Source organism: Bos indicus x Bos taurus, chromosome X (assembly GCF_003369695.1).
Source record: "Bos indicus x Bos taurus breed Angus x Brahman F1 hybrid chromosome X, Bos_hybrid_MaternalHap_v2.0, whole genome shotgun sequence".
Lineage (NCBI taxonomy): Eukaryota > Metazoa > Chordata > Mammalia > Artiodactyla > Bovidae > Bos > Bos indicus x Bos taurus.
This window is the reverse complement of record NC_040105.1, coordinates 39,510,666-39,523,145: the sequence shown is the minus strand read 5'-3', so window position 1 is coordinate 39,523,145 and position 12,480 is coordinate 39,510,666. Positions and strand designations below refer to the sequence as shown.

General features: G+C 49.2%; 1 long non-coding RNA gene across 1 annotated transcript; it reads right to left on the bottom strand.

Moving 5' to 3' along the window:
- Positions 1-2,399: 2,399 nt before the first annotated feature.
- On the bottom strand, positions 2,400-10,610 carry LOC113887607. The gene is made up of 3 exons (XR_003509767.1): positions 10,423-10,610; positions 7,928-8,021; positions 2,400-4,603 (listed from the first exon to the last, which is right to left on the bottom strand). It is a non-coding gene; the product is annotated as an uncharacterized LOC113887607 (long non-coding RNA).
- Between the last annotated feature and the right edge of the window lie 1,870 nt (positions 10,611-12,480).

Genomic DNA, 12,480 nt, shown 5'->3' with positions numbered 1-12,480 from the left:
AGCCTGAGGGCAGGAGAAGGGGATGACAGAGAATGAGATGTTGGATGGCATCACTGACTCAGTGGACATGAGTTTGAGCAAACTCTGGGAGATGGTAATGGACAGGGAAGCCTGGCGTGCTGCACTCCATGGGGTCGCAGAGTCAGACACGACTGAGTGACTGAACAACAACCGGGTGCTCGGGTGACCATGGTAACTGACACCACCCAGGAGTCTTGCCCCTTGCTGGAAGGGATAAGGCTCTACGAGGCCCAACAGCAGAAGACAGTGATGCACAAATGCCTAATCTTGACTGGGTCTTGCCCAAGGTGTCACCCAGAAGGCACAGGATGGCCCACTTCTGGCAGCCATGGTTAAGGCCGAGGCATCTGGGGTGGTGGAGGGCGGGGTAGGGGTGGTGTTTTGTGCAGTGAAGTTTTCTGGAGACTGTGCTGTATCCTCAGGGATTTCTCCCCTCTTCACCCTTTTCCTGTGCACCTCCCACTCCCTGCCCCCTACCCCAAGTTTAACGTTCGTTTCAGCAGGAACCAGTCTGATTTTTCTCTGCCTAGTTGGTCAGAGCAATGCGTGCAGCTGTAGCAAAGAATAAAAATAGCCTCCTCCGTGACCAATTTCTTCCCACTTCCCTTTCTCTCTCTCCATGCTCGCCTCTCTCTGTCCCTACCTTCTGTGGAGGCAGGAAGGTCCCTGGAGGGTGCGAGCATTGCTGAGCTCTGCCAGGCGCCCGAGTTTCCCTCCCAGGCAGCACCTGTTCCTGATTCTATTTTGCTGTGGCCCCCACAGGCCGGCACTGGCTTCCCAGGGGACGTGGCATTGTCAGATGGGTGCCTGCCCGCCCAGCGTCCAGCCACCTCACCGGCAGCCTTGCTCTGCTGCACACAAGCACTGCAGACACTGACACATGGAGTGCCCACTGGCGGTGCTGGTATCTGTGGTGCTCATCTCTCCCCAGCCGGCTACAGCCCTGCCTGTGAGCCTTCCAGATCTTCTGGCACCTTAGAGGTTAAATAAGAAACCTCAAGCTGGAAGGAGGAAAAAAAAAAAAAACCCGACTGGGTGCTATGCGCCCAGGCTCCAGGCGGTGTCCCTAGTGTCCTGGGCTTCCCCCACGCGGGGCGACTATGTGTCCTGGAGGCAGCCGCAGTGAAGACGGAATCTGAAATGGGCAGAGAAGTGGGCTTTTTAGTTTGGAAGCAGGAGCAGAGAAGCAAACCTGTAGCAGCTCAACTCCCCGACGCAAAGGTCTCGCCTGCCTCCAGCAACGGAGTGTTTCTAAAACCCCGAGCCACCGCAAGAACCAGGGGTATAGCACGCCCAGCCTCTCTTCCCCAAGCCTGTAGGACCCTGCAGGGACAGAGGACCAGCTACCTACATCATTTCAGGGCTGGTTTGTGGGGTCCAGGGCCATTCGCGTCACTGCATTGCAGTTTGGGAACGGAGTAATCCACTCCAGCAAAGACGGGCGGACTTTCCAAACCACACGAAAGTTCAAACCACACAAACGTTGGCTCCAACTGGGCTTGGAGCGCGGGGCTGGCTTTATCTGTCCCTGAGGGCTTTGCCCTGCCTTGCAATTGATTAGGGCTCCTAAAAACCACTGAAACGGTTTATCTTGCCCACTCAGCCTCAAGCCCCCTGATGGGCTGGAGTGGAGCCTGGATTGTTCTGGCAGCCAAGCCCCAGCCCAGCTTCCTCCCAGCTTCAAGGCCCCCAGGGTCACCTGGCTGGCCCCTCACCCCACAGAGAGTTCTCATTTTGTGGCAGGAAATAGGGGCAAATGCCATGACCATGAGAATGTTATTCACCACAGAAAGGGAGATCCTTCAGACCTGATAGGAGGGGAGGGGAACGTTTTGTAAATACAGAGATTCAACTTGGAGAGGTAAGGAATTAAAGTGGGCTTTAACACAAACTAGTGGGTTAGTGGGGGATCCCAGGCATGGGTAGGGGGGAGTCCTGTGGTAGCTGAATTTTCAGGCTCACACCAGGACACCTCCCACCTGTCCCAGCTGCCGTGGCACACAAGTCATTGCGCTAACCTTGGACAGAGAGGCAGAATTCGCCTGAATCCACAGCAGAACCCTTTCAGCCTCTGAAAGCAGGTGACCCACTCAAATTACCTAAATTCTTTCAGGCTGTGTCCTGCCCCAGCAGTTCAAGGTAAAAGAACGTGTAAACAAGTGGCTGGTCACAAGGGTTTCTATCATGTTTAGTCTCCCCTGACAAAAGGGATGTGCTTGCGTGCTCAGTCATGGCTGACTCTTGGCAACCCCATGGACTATAGCCCGCCAGGCTCCTCTGTTCATGGGATTCTCCAGGCAAGAACACTGGAGTGGGTTGCCATCCCCTCCTCCAGGGGATCTTCCCAACCCAGGGATCGAACCCAGGTCTCCTGCGTCTCCTGCACTGACGGGCAGATTGTTTTACCACTGAGCCACCTGGGAAGCCCAACAAAAGGGGTACCCTTCCTTGAAAAACACCTCACAGATGTAAAAGGCTTTACAGTTTACAAAGCTGTGTAGCAACCCCCCCCCCCCATCTCACCTCATCTCATCCTAAAAACTGTGAGCAATGGGGTGTGACTCCTATAGCAGTTAGGGTTCAGTTGCAGGAAACAGAAAACCTCTCCGGCTATTTTAAGCCAGGAAAGATTTAATACAGGAAATTAGGTGATTACAAAATCATTGGAGCAGGTTCTAGACGCCCATAACACCACTGAGCTGGGCTGCCAAGACTGCCGCCATCTCCGCCATCACCGGGAAGGTGGAGAGGGAGGGGGCCAGCCACAGAGATGTTGCTTCCAAGAGGACACTGCTGTAGTTGTCTTCCAAGGTCAGGAAGCCACTGCCACCACAACACTTCTCAATACCCACAAAGCTGGTGACTAATCAAACACTAGAATGTTGTCTCTCTCTCTCACACATACACACATACACACACACTGTCTCCAGCAGCAACAGCCAGAGTAGCAGGCAAGTGGTCTCTTCCTCACTGCTGCCTTCCTAACCTCGCACAAGTGCACCTAACTGCTGGAATCGGATTCTCCTTGGCAGCCCCAGCTGCAAAGGTGTCTGGGAACTGTAGTTTTTAGCCTTCAACCGCTGCAAAACATGAATGTGCCAAAGGACCAGGTTGGAATGGAGGTTGAGTGCATGCCACCTCATCTCCATTTTGCAGGTAAGGAAACTAAGGGTCAGAGAAGTTAAGGAACATGTACAAGATCACATTGCTAGTAAACCTCGATCTCTCTGACTCCAAAACCTGTGCTTTCATCTGATACACAGAACCAATGGCCCCATTCCATCTGGGGCTTTGGCAATCTTAGGAGCATCTTTTAGCCCAATGACCCACACTATAGTAGAAGCTACCACATACCTCCTGCATGCTCAAAGGCTGGACAGCAGGCTGTGACATGAAACTGAGGCTCGGGGACTTAGAATTGAACCCAGGGTTCCTGACGCCACGTTGTGTATTGGGTTCCTGTCCTTACACACACAAACAGACACACAAACCCGCATCAATATCTGGGGGAAGGGAAGACAAGCCCGAGTTGTCCCTGGAGACATACGATCCTCTAGCATTCCCTGGAGACATCTGTTCTACAGTTTTCCGGGTGAGAAGTACAAGGCTGACCCACATCCAACCCCCACAACCGTGTTTGAGAAATTCCCCATCTTGCTAGTTGCCTCCCACCAGAGAAGTGAAAAACGCCATCCAGTCACTTTCCCAGCTACCACTGCAGTTAGTGTGGGTTCCTGACTTATGCTCAGCCAATCAGATGCCCCATCAAAGACTTGGAGTCAGGAGCTGGTGATGCTCAGCTGCACGGAGGACAGAAGCCCATTCTGATGGAGAGCGGCAGTCACCATGGCAATGACATTCCATTCCTGGGATGACAGGTACCATATCCATGTCCAGAGGTGGCAGTGTAAGCCGGGGTGTCCTGGATTTGGCAATGGGATGGTCACTGGGTGGGCCTGACTTTGGCCGTGGCCCTGACCGCTGTGCAGATGCCTTTGGCCTGCTTTCCAAACCCAGCTCTCCAGGCCTGGTTATTTTGTGAACTCACCAAGACCCTTCTGATAAAGTCCTTTTCTGCTTAAATAAACCAGAATTGCTTCCTGTTGCTCAGAGCCAAGAGTTCTGGCCATTATAGCTCAGTTGCCAGATTTTCCCTGGCTTTCCCCAGCCAGACCACACAGGACACCAGGGAGTCTAGAGCTCTCATGCATCGCAGCCCACTTCCTGGGAGCTTGCGTCCCAGGACATCAGTCTGTTGGCCTTACACCAGGAGAGCTGTCTGGGTCTGACAGAGGGAGGGTCCCACATCCATCCCAGGTAGTTGGGTGATGACAGTCTTGGGCTCCAACTCAGACTGTCTCCCATCAAAGGCTTTCCCATTGACCATGACCTTTCCTTGGGTGCAAGTCACAGACCTCCCACACAGACACATACCTCCTCAAGGTCTCCCATTCAGCATCCAGAGAACACTTCCTCTTCTTCCAGAGGCTTTGCTTTTTGTTAGCCTTGGCCCCACACTGAGGCAGAACAGCTGTGGACCCAGTTCAGACTCCACAAATGCAGGCTGAGGGCACTGAGGCTCCTACAAGAGATGATAGCTGGACATTAAAAACAATTTGCAGCAACATGGATTGTTTCTGTTCAGTCACTAAGTCAGTCATGTCCAACTCTTTGCATCTCCATGGACTGCAGCATGCCTGGCTTCCCTGTCCTTCACTGTCTCCTGGTGTTTGCTCAAATTCATGTCCATTGAGCCAATGATGCCATCCAACTGTCTCATCCTCTGTCGTCCCCTTCTCCTCCTGCCATCAATCTTTCCCAGCATCAGGGTCTTTTCCAACGAGTTGGCTCTTCACATCAGGTGGCCAAAGTATTGGAGCTTCAGCTTCAGCATCAGTCCCTCCAATGAATATTCAGGACTGATTTCCTTTAGGAATGACTACTTTGATCTCCTTACTGTCCAAGGGACTATCAAGAGTCTTCTCCAGAACCACAATTCGAAAGCATTGATTCTTCAGGCTCAGCCGTTTTTATGGTCCAACTCTCACATTTGTACATGACTACTGGAAAAACCATAGCTTTGACCAAACACATCCTTGTCACAAAAGTGATGCCTCAGCTTTTTAATACATTGTCTAGGTTGGTCAAGAGATGATGACAAGAGATTGTCATACTAAGTGAAGTAAGTCAGACAGAAAGAGATATATGTTATGGGCTTCCCTGGTGCCTCAGACGGTAAAGAGTCTGCCCACAACAATAGAGACCCAGGTTCGATCCCTGGGTTCGGAAGATCCCCTGGAGAAAGAAATGGCAACCCACTTCAGTATTCTTGCCTGGACAAGATTGTTATACTAAGTGAAGTAAGTCAGACAGAGAAAGAAACATATCTTATGATATTTTTATATGCAGAATCTAAAAAAGAAATGATACAAACGAACTTATTTACAAAAGAGAAACAGACTCACAGGCCTAGAGAAGGAACTTATGCTTACCAGGGAGAAGGACGGAAGGAAGGGATAGTTACGGAATTTGGGATAGACAAGTACACACTGCTATATTTAAAATGGATAACCAACAAGGACCTACTGTATAGCACAGGAAACTGTGCTCAGTATTATGTAACAACGTAATGGAAGGGTGCTTCTCACCTAGGGGCTGGGCCTTCAGGTCCCGTCAGTGGGTGAAACTGACCAGGGCTTCACTCAGTCAGAGGCAGGCAGGAGCCAGAGAGACTGGCTTCCTGCAGTCATCACCATGAAGCCAACTCACGTCAGCTGAGTGTAGACAGGGGTGGAGAGTAGGAGGCCTATCTCAGGAGATGGCCCAGCTGGTGGGTAGACTAGAAGTCCACTGGGATGACAACAATGTGCTATAAACTTGGGCTTATCTCTGTCTTTGTTCCCATGACCCTTGCTTTCCGAGTAAGGGTACCCTGAAAATAGAACAGAGGTCCAGGGAGAGTGTGTACCCCGAGGCCAGCAGAAACAGGATGCCGCTGTGGTTGGAGAGTCCACAAGTGACGGGGCCACCACTGTCCTGGCTGGGACTCTGAAGGAAGTAGGTGTCGTTTTCTGTAGTTAACACAGAAGGGAGAAGAGCAGAGGGGCCCAGCAGAAAAAAGATGCTTTTCTCCCTTTTGTCAGGTGAGCAGGAGAGGTTCAAGGACATCATGGAGTGCTAGGGTAGGGGTGGGCTGAAGATAAGATGGAAAATCACATCGCCACTCGACTCTGGTGGGGATGGTCACAAACACCACCCTGCCATAGAGTCAGCCTCAGCCATGCTTTGAGAGAGAAGCATGGATTTTGGAGTCAGACAGACCTGGGTTCAAATCCCAGCCACACCATTCAACAGCCGTGGGATCCTAGACAAGCCCCCCCCCCCTTTTTGGTAGCTTGTTACTTGGGCATCCCCGTTAGCCATGCTTCCCAGTGTGCGTGCCCTCATGTTGCCCCCTCCCACGCTGACTCTGAGTTTGGGCATGTGGCTTTCCTTGGCCGATAAGGATATAAACAAGAACGAGGTAAAGCAGAGGTTTGCAAAGTGCTTGCATGCTGAGGCTTGTCCTTTCCGAACACTCCATCCTGGAAGTCAACTGCCATGCTTGGGGAAGCCAAAGCTAGCCTAGTGAAAATGTGAGGAAGAGAACTGAGGCAGCCCAGCCAGTAGCTAGCACCAAGACTTCACACACATGAGAGGCCCTCTTTGGCCTTCCAACCGAATCTAGCTGCCAACTGACTGCATTCACATGAAAGACCCCGGATGACACCACCTGGGGCCCGAGAACCACCCAATTAATCCACAGAATCATGAGAATTTATCATTCGTTCATTATCATTCCATGTTGTTTTAAGCCTCTAAGCTTTGAGAGGTTGTTTCTGCTGCTGCTGCTAAGTCACTTTAGTCGTGTCCGACTCTGTGCGACCCCATGGACGGCAGCCCACCAGGCTCCACCGTCCCTGGGATTCTCCAGGCAAGAACACTGGAGTGGGTTGCCATTTCCTTCTCCAATGCATGAAAGTGAAAAGTGAAAGTGAAGTCGCTCAGTCGTGTCCGACTCCCAGCAACCCCATGGACTGAAGCCCACCAGGCTCCTCCGTCCATGGGATTTTCCAAGCAAGAGTACTGGAGTGGGGTGCCATTGCCTTCTCCCTGGGAGGTTGTTACATTGTAGTAAATAACTGAAATACTGTCTAACCTTCTGAGCCTCAGCTGCCCCCTCTGTAAGATGGGGTGATAACATTCTTTGCCAAAAGTTATGAGGAGTAAATTTAAGACACAACAATGATGAGCATTTACTGAGTACCTGCTGTATTCAGACACTTATAGATACCAAGCCAAATGTAGGTAATTTAAAACATCCTGAATATTCATTGGAAGGACTGATGCTGAAGCTTAACCTCCAGTATGAAGCAAAGAACTGACTCATTAGAAAAGGCCCTGATGATGGGAAAGATTGAAGGCAGGGGGAGAGGGGGACAAAGGAGAATGAGATGGTTGGATGGCATCACCAACTTGATGGACGTGAGTTTGAGCAAGCTCCGGAAGTTGGTGATGGACAGGGAAGGCTGGTGTGCTGCGGTCCATGGGGTTGCAAGGAGTTGGACGCTACTGAGCGACTGAACTGAACTGAACTGATCTGCGGAGCATCTATCTCTGTGAAGTAGGCCCATTTTCCATTCAAGGAGCCGGAACATACAGGGGTTAAGTAACGTGCCCAAGGTGGCAAGTTAAGGTCTGAACTGGGGCTCTAACCTGGGTCCCTCTCATTCTAATCACCATGACCCAGCAGGGCCTCCTTCACTGGCACCAATGAGTGAACAAACCACCTTCCAGGGAAGCATCAAATCTACGTTTCAAGAACTTTGGCGGGTGGTTGGAGGAGGGAGGCGGGGGGCGTACTCACAAGGTTGGCATCAAGTCCAAGGGCCCTCGAGGGCAGGTTAGCAGGGCTCCGTTTGGTGGCCAGCCCTGTGCTCTTGGCGTTGCTTCAGAGAGTCCTGGGTCACAAGGGATGACAGAACTCAGAGCAAATGCATTTTCACTTCTAGGAAAACAGCTAATGGGGGTCATCGGCACCACGGTCACAGCCAAAAGGCAGCTTGTTTCTCAAGAGGCAGGAAGCACCTCAGCCATGAGTGCCCTGCCCCCAGCACTGGAGAGCCTCAAGAAGCTAGAAGCCACCCCTTAGTCCCTCTGAGAGACAGCCCCCTTGACGCACACATAACACACACAAAGCCACAGGAAGGGGGCAGCTGTGGGGTCCTAGATCACAATGGGGTGGGGGTGGGGCAAACCAGAGTGCCGCCCCCCCGCTGCTGCTAGGAGGCTCCCATCCTCCCAATAAGGTAATGAGTGACACCGAAGAGGGATTCTTCCCTGCCCTCACCCCAAGCTAATGGTTTCACTCTCCCTCCCAGAGGTCCAGGAACAACCTTGTCCTGGGCCGGGGTGGGATGGTGGGGGGAGGTGGGTAGGGAAGCCCGCAGCTGAAAAAACCTGCACCTTCCTCTCTTTCCTTGATTCCACCCATCTTACCCACTCTGCCTTCACAGGGTCCTTTTCAGAAGTGTTCACACATGACACAAGGTGTGAAAAGAGATGTTCTGAAAGTATATTGCCAGAATGATCTCAACTTTGTTTCAAAACTATATACATTTGAAAATCTATATGTATATGTTCATAAATATACAAAAATGAGTGGCAGGAACCATCTGAAAGTGTTGACAATGATTTGGTGCTAAGATACAGTGTTTTTTTCTTCTTTGGATCTTTCTGTAGCTTCAGCTTCTCTACAAAAGACACGATCACTTTGAGAATCAGAAAAGAAACTATATCATTTGTGCTGCTTTTTAATGAATGTGCGCGGTCTGGAAAAGTCACACCTCAAAACTCTTCCCATCCAGCACCTTAATTATTGGTTCACACCTAGAGTAGTAGTAGTATCTCTGGACACCTGAGTCTTCACCCAGGGCAGAGATGGGAAGCAAGAGGCCTCCAACGCCCCAAGCAAGAGGGGGTGGGGCCGTTGAGGCTAAGCAGAAAGGGGCGGGGTCGGTGAGACTGAAGCCTGTGTCCATCACTACCTAGGATTGCTTCCTGTCCTCCTGTGGCCTGAAGACCTGGTACCCAGGCGTTGCAACACTGGGCTGGAGAAGCTGCTGGAATGGCGAACCACCCCTGGCCTGGCCTGGGAGGGCAGGAAGCCCTGGCCTGGAAGCAGAATTCTGAGGCCTGGCTCACGCATGTTGCCTGGTTCCCACTGGACTCCACCACTTACAGTAACAGCCTTCCCTTGCAGGCAGAGCGGGGACTGCAGGAGGTGAGGTGGTGCATGGACAGAGCTCAGCATGATTCCTAGTACACACTAGGCGAATAAACACACGCCCATCAGCGCCGCTATCCTGGGTAAGCCCAGCACCTCAGTCATCTGATGCTAGAAAAGGGATGTGCTATCCTGTTGGTGCTCAGCCGGCAATCCCCTGTTCTGTCTCTTGCTGGGTCCTGCTGAATATGCAACCAGAAAAAAACTTTTCTACCCCCAGAGCAGTTTCTTGATGTGCTATCTTGGCCAAAGCAAGCTGTTAATTAGCATGGGTGAGAAATGCCCAGATGATACCATCAAAGACCTTTAAAGTACCCCCAGCTGGTTGGGGATGTTTGTTTTGCTTCCCATCAACTCTGTTCAGAACCATGACAGTATCTCCAGCCAGAGTGGGAGCCCCGAGGGGCAGGGTGGGTCCAGGAAAGCCAGACACAACTGGGAATGGTGAAGTTCCCTGACACAAAGGAGTGGACTCAAGACGAGCTCCTCCGTCCTCCTGTACTTTCAGGCTTGTAGTGCCTCCATCTGCTCTCTCCCTGCTCTGACTTAACACCCTTGCTTCCAGGAAGGGGTCTGCAGTAAGTCATTTATACATTAGTATTAATTTTGGTATTCCCAGGGGCCTCCAGTTTCATTGTGAAATAAAACTCTTTATTCTCTTCCCTTGAAATCCTGGGGCAGAGGGGTAGGGGGCAATCCTTGGCCCTAAATGAGAAAATGGGAAGGAGTGCTAATTCTGATGTTTTAGCCATTCCTGGGCCCAGTCACCCACATCCCCAAGGTTAGGTAGATATTCACCTTTATTTCTCATTAAGGAAACTGGAATAAAAGCATGAAAAGCTTTTCTCTATCCTTAAAAGAGAAGCATCTACAGAGTTTAAAAAAAAAAAAAGTGTTAAACTGATAGAAAAAAAAAAAAAAGTGACACAGAACTCAGAAGTCCTAAAGGAAAAGATGGGTGGATGTGACAACACCAGCCTCCTTTGCAGGGAAGTACAGCGTCAACCAGAGATTGAAAGCTGGTCTCCCACTGATCCAACCCACACCAGACACTGCTGTCTCCCCTAGTTACTTACAGTTTTTTGAATGAGTTGCCAGCATTTTAAAATTGGAAGTTTTCCCATAAAAATCCATATTTCCGGCATCTCCTGAAGAATCAGAAGACCCAGCACACTGGTTCCCAGCAGAGGCACACATGCTCCCTGGCCTGCCCTGGCCTCGGAACCTGCTTCACTTATTCACATTGTTCGCTTCAATTCAGCAGATGCCTGTGATGTGCCGTAAACAAATCAACAAAGAAAAGGTGCTTTAGAAGAGCATGCTTGCAACACATCCAAGCAAAAGTTAATATCCATTATATATCAATAAAACCTCCACCAACAGTTAGATGGGAAAATGGAGGAAAGTATAAACAGGTAATTCATAGAGAAAGAAAGTCAAATGGCCAATAAACATGAAAGATACTCAACCTCTGGGTGATTAGGAAAATGCAAATGAAAATGAGAAGATACCTTTTTCAAAAGCCATCAAATTAGCAAACAATCAAAAAGCTGTCTAGCATCACTGTTGACAAGGAAGTGGGGAAAGGAGAGCTGGTGCACGGTGTTTGGTGAGCACGGAATTGGTGCAACCTTTTTGGAGGGAGATTTGGCAGTTCCAATCGGTATTTTAAATACATGTACCTTTAAAGAAATGTAGGTAAATTTTTATTGAAGTAGCGCATGCCTCCAGAAAAGGGTGCAAATCCTGAGTGTGTGGCTGAGACACTGCACACACCCAGGTGACCAGTGCAGATGGGAAAAGAGAATGTTATCAGTACCCAGAAGCCCCCGCCCCCGAGCCCTCTCTTGGTCAGTAAAACTCCCTGAAGATAACCACTATCCCAGCTTCGAAAAGGATTTGCCTGTTTCTGAACATTCCATGAATGGAATTATGTAGTATATATTCTTTAGTATCTGGCTTCTTTCACCAGATATTATATATTTATTTAATTTTTTAGCTTAGTTGAATATAAATAAATTTTATATTTTTTAGATATTCTAGTTTAAACCAACTAGAACACAGTTGATTTACAATGTTGTGTTAATTTCTGCTGTACAGCAAAATGACTCAGTTATACACACATATATTCTTTTCCATTATGGTTTATCCCAGGACATTGGGTATAGTTCCCTTTGCTACACAGAAGGACCTTGTTGTCCATCCCTTCTATATGTAATAGTTTGCATGTAATAACCTCAAACTCCTAGTCCATCCCTCCCCCACAAATATTTTTTAACTCCATCTAATTTCTGTGAAGCGGAACATTCATTGTTGCATAGAATTCCATTGCATGGCTAAACTGAACTTTATTATTCTGTTGTATTGATGAAGGCCATTTGGGTTGTTTCCAACTTGGAGCTATTGCAAATGGTGCTGCTAATGAACATTCTTGTATGTGATTTCTGGTGCCCATAGAAACACAGTTCTGGGACTTGTCTGACTGTCCAGTGGTTAAGACTCCGTGCTTCCACTGCAGGGGGCACAGGTTCAACTGTGAATAACATGGGGGTTAGGGACATGGACCCTCCATGCAGAATCTGTGTATAACGTATAGTCAACCCTCCAGATATCCATGTGTTTCCTCCATATTCACGGTTCCAAACGCACAGATTCAACCAATCTCTGTAGCACTGTCATATTTACTATGGAAAAAACCACCTGTAAGTGGACCTTCAAACCCCTGTTGTTCAAGGGTCAACTGAATACCTCCTGACACCACTCACTTTAGGAATCTGTTTTACAGAACCCCCTGAGAGAACAAGACTTCACGTCCAAGGTGTTTAACATTGAAAATAGTGTGGTCAACCTTTGCACTCACTAATAATGATATGGTCAAAAAATATGATGTCAAGCTTCCCTGTGATTTGGAATAGTATGTAACTCATAAAAAAGAGAACAAGCTTCCTGGGTGAATGCTGATGTGGAAAGCTGCTCACTCATTGTCAAGTGAAAAAAAAATCCTGCAAAAAAATCGGGTATAGTGTGATTCCACTTAAGCTAACAGAAGATAAAATGGAACTTTATAAGTGGAGATGTGTGCTCATTATATCTGGAAGGACTTTTCACATGTGAACCAGGGAAGGGAAATGCAG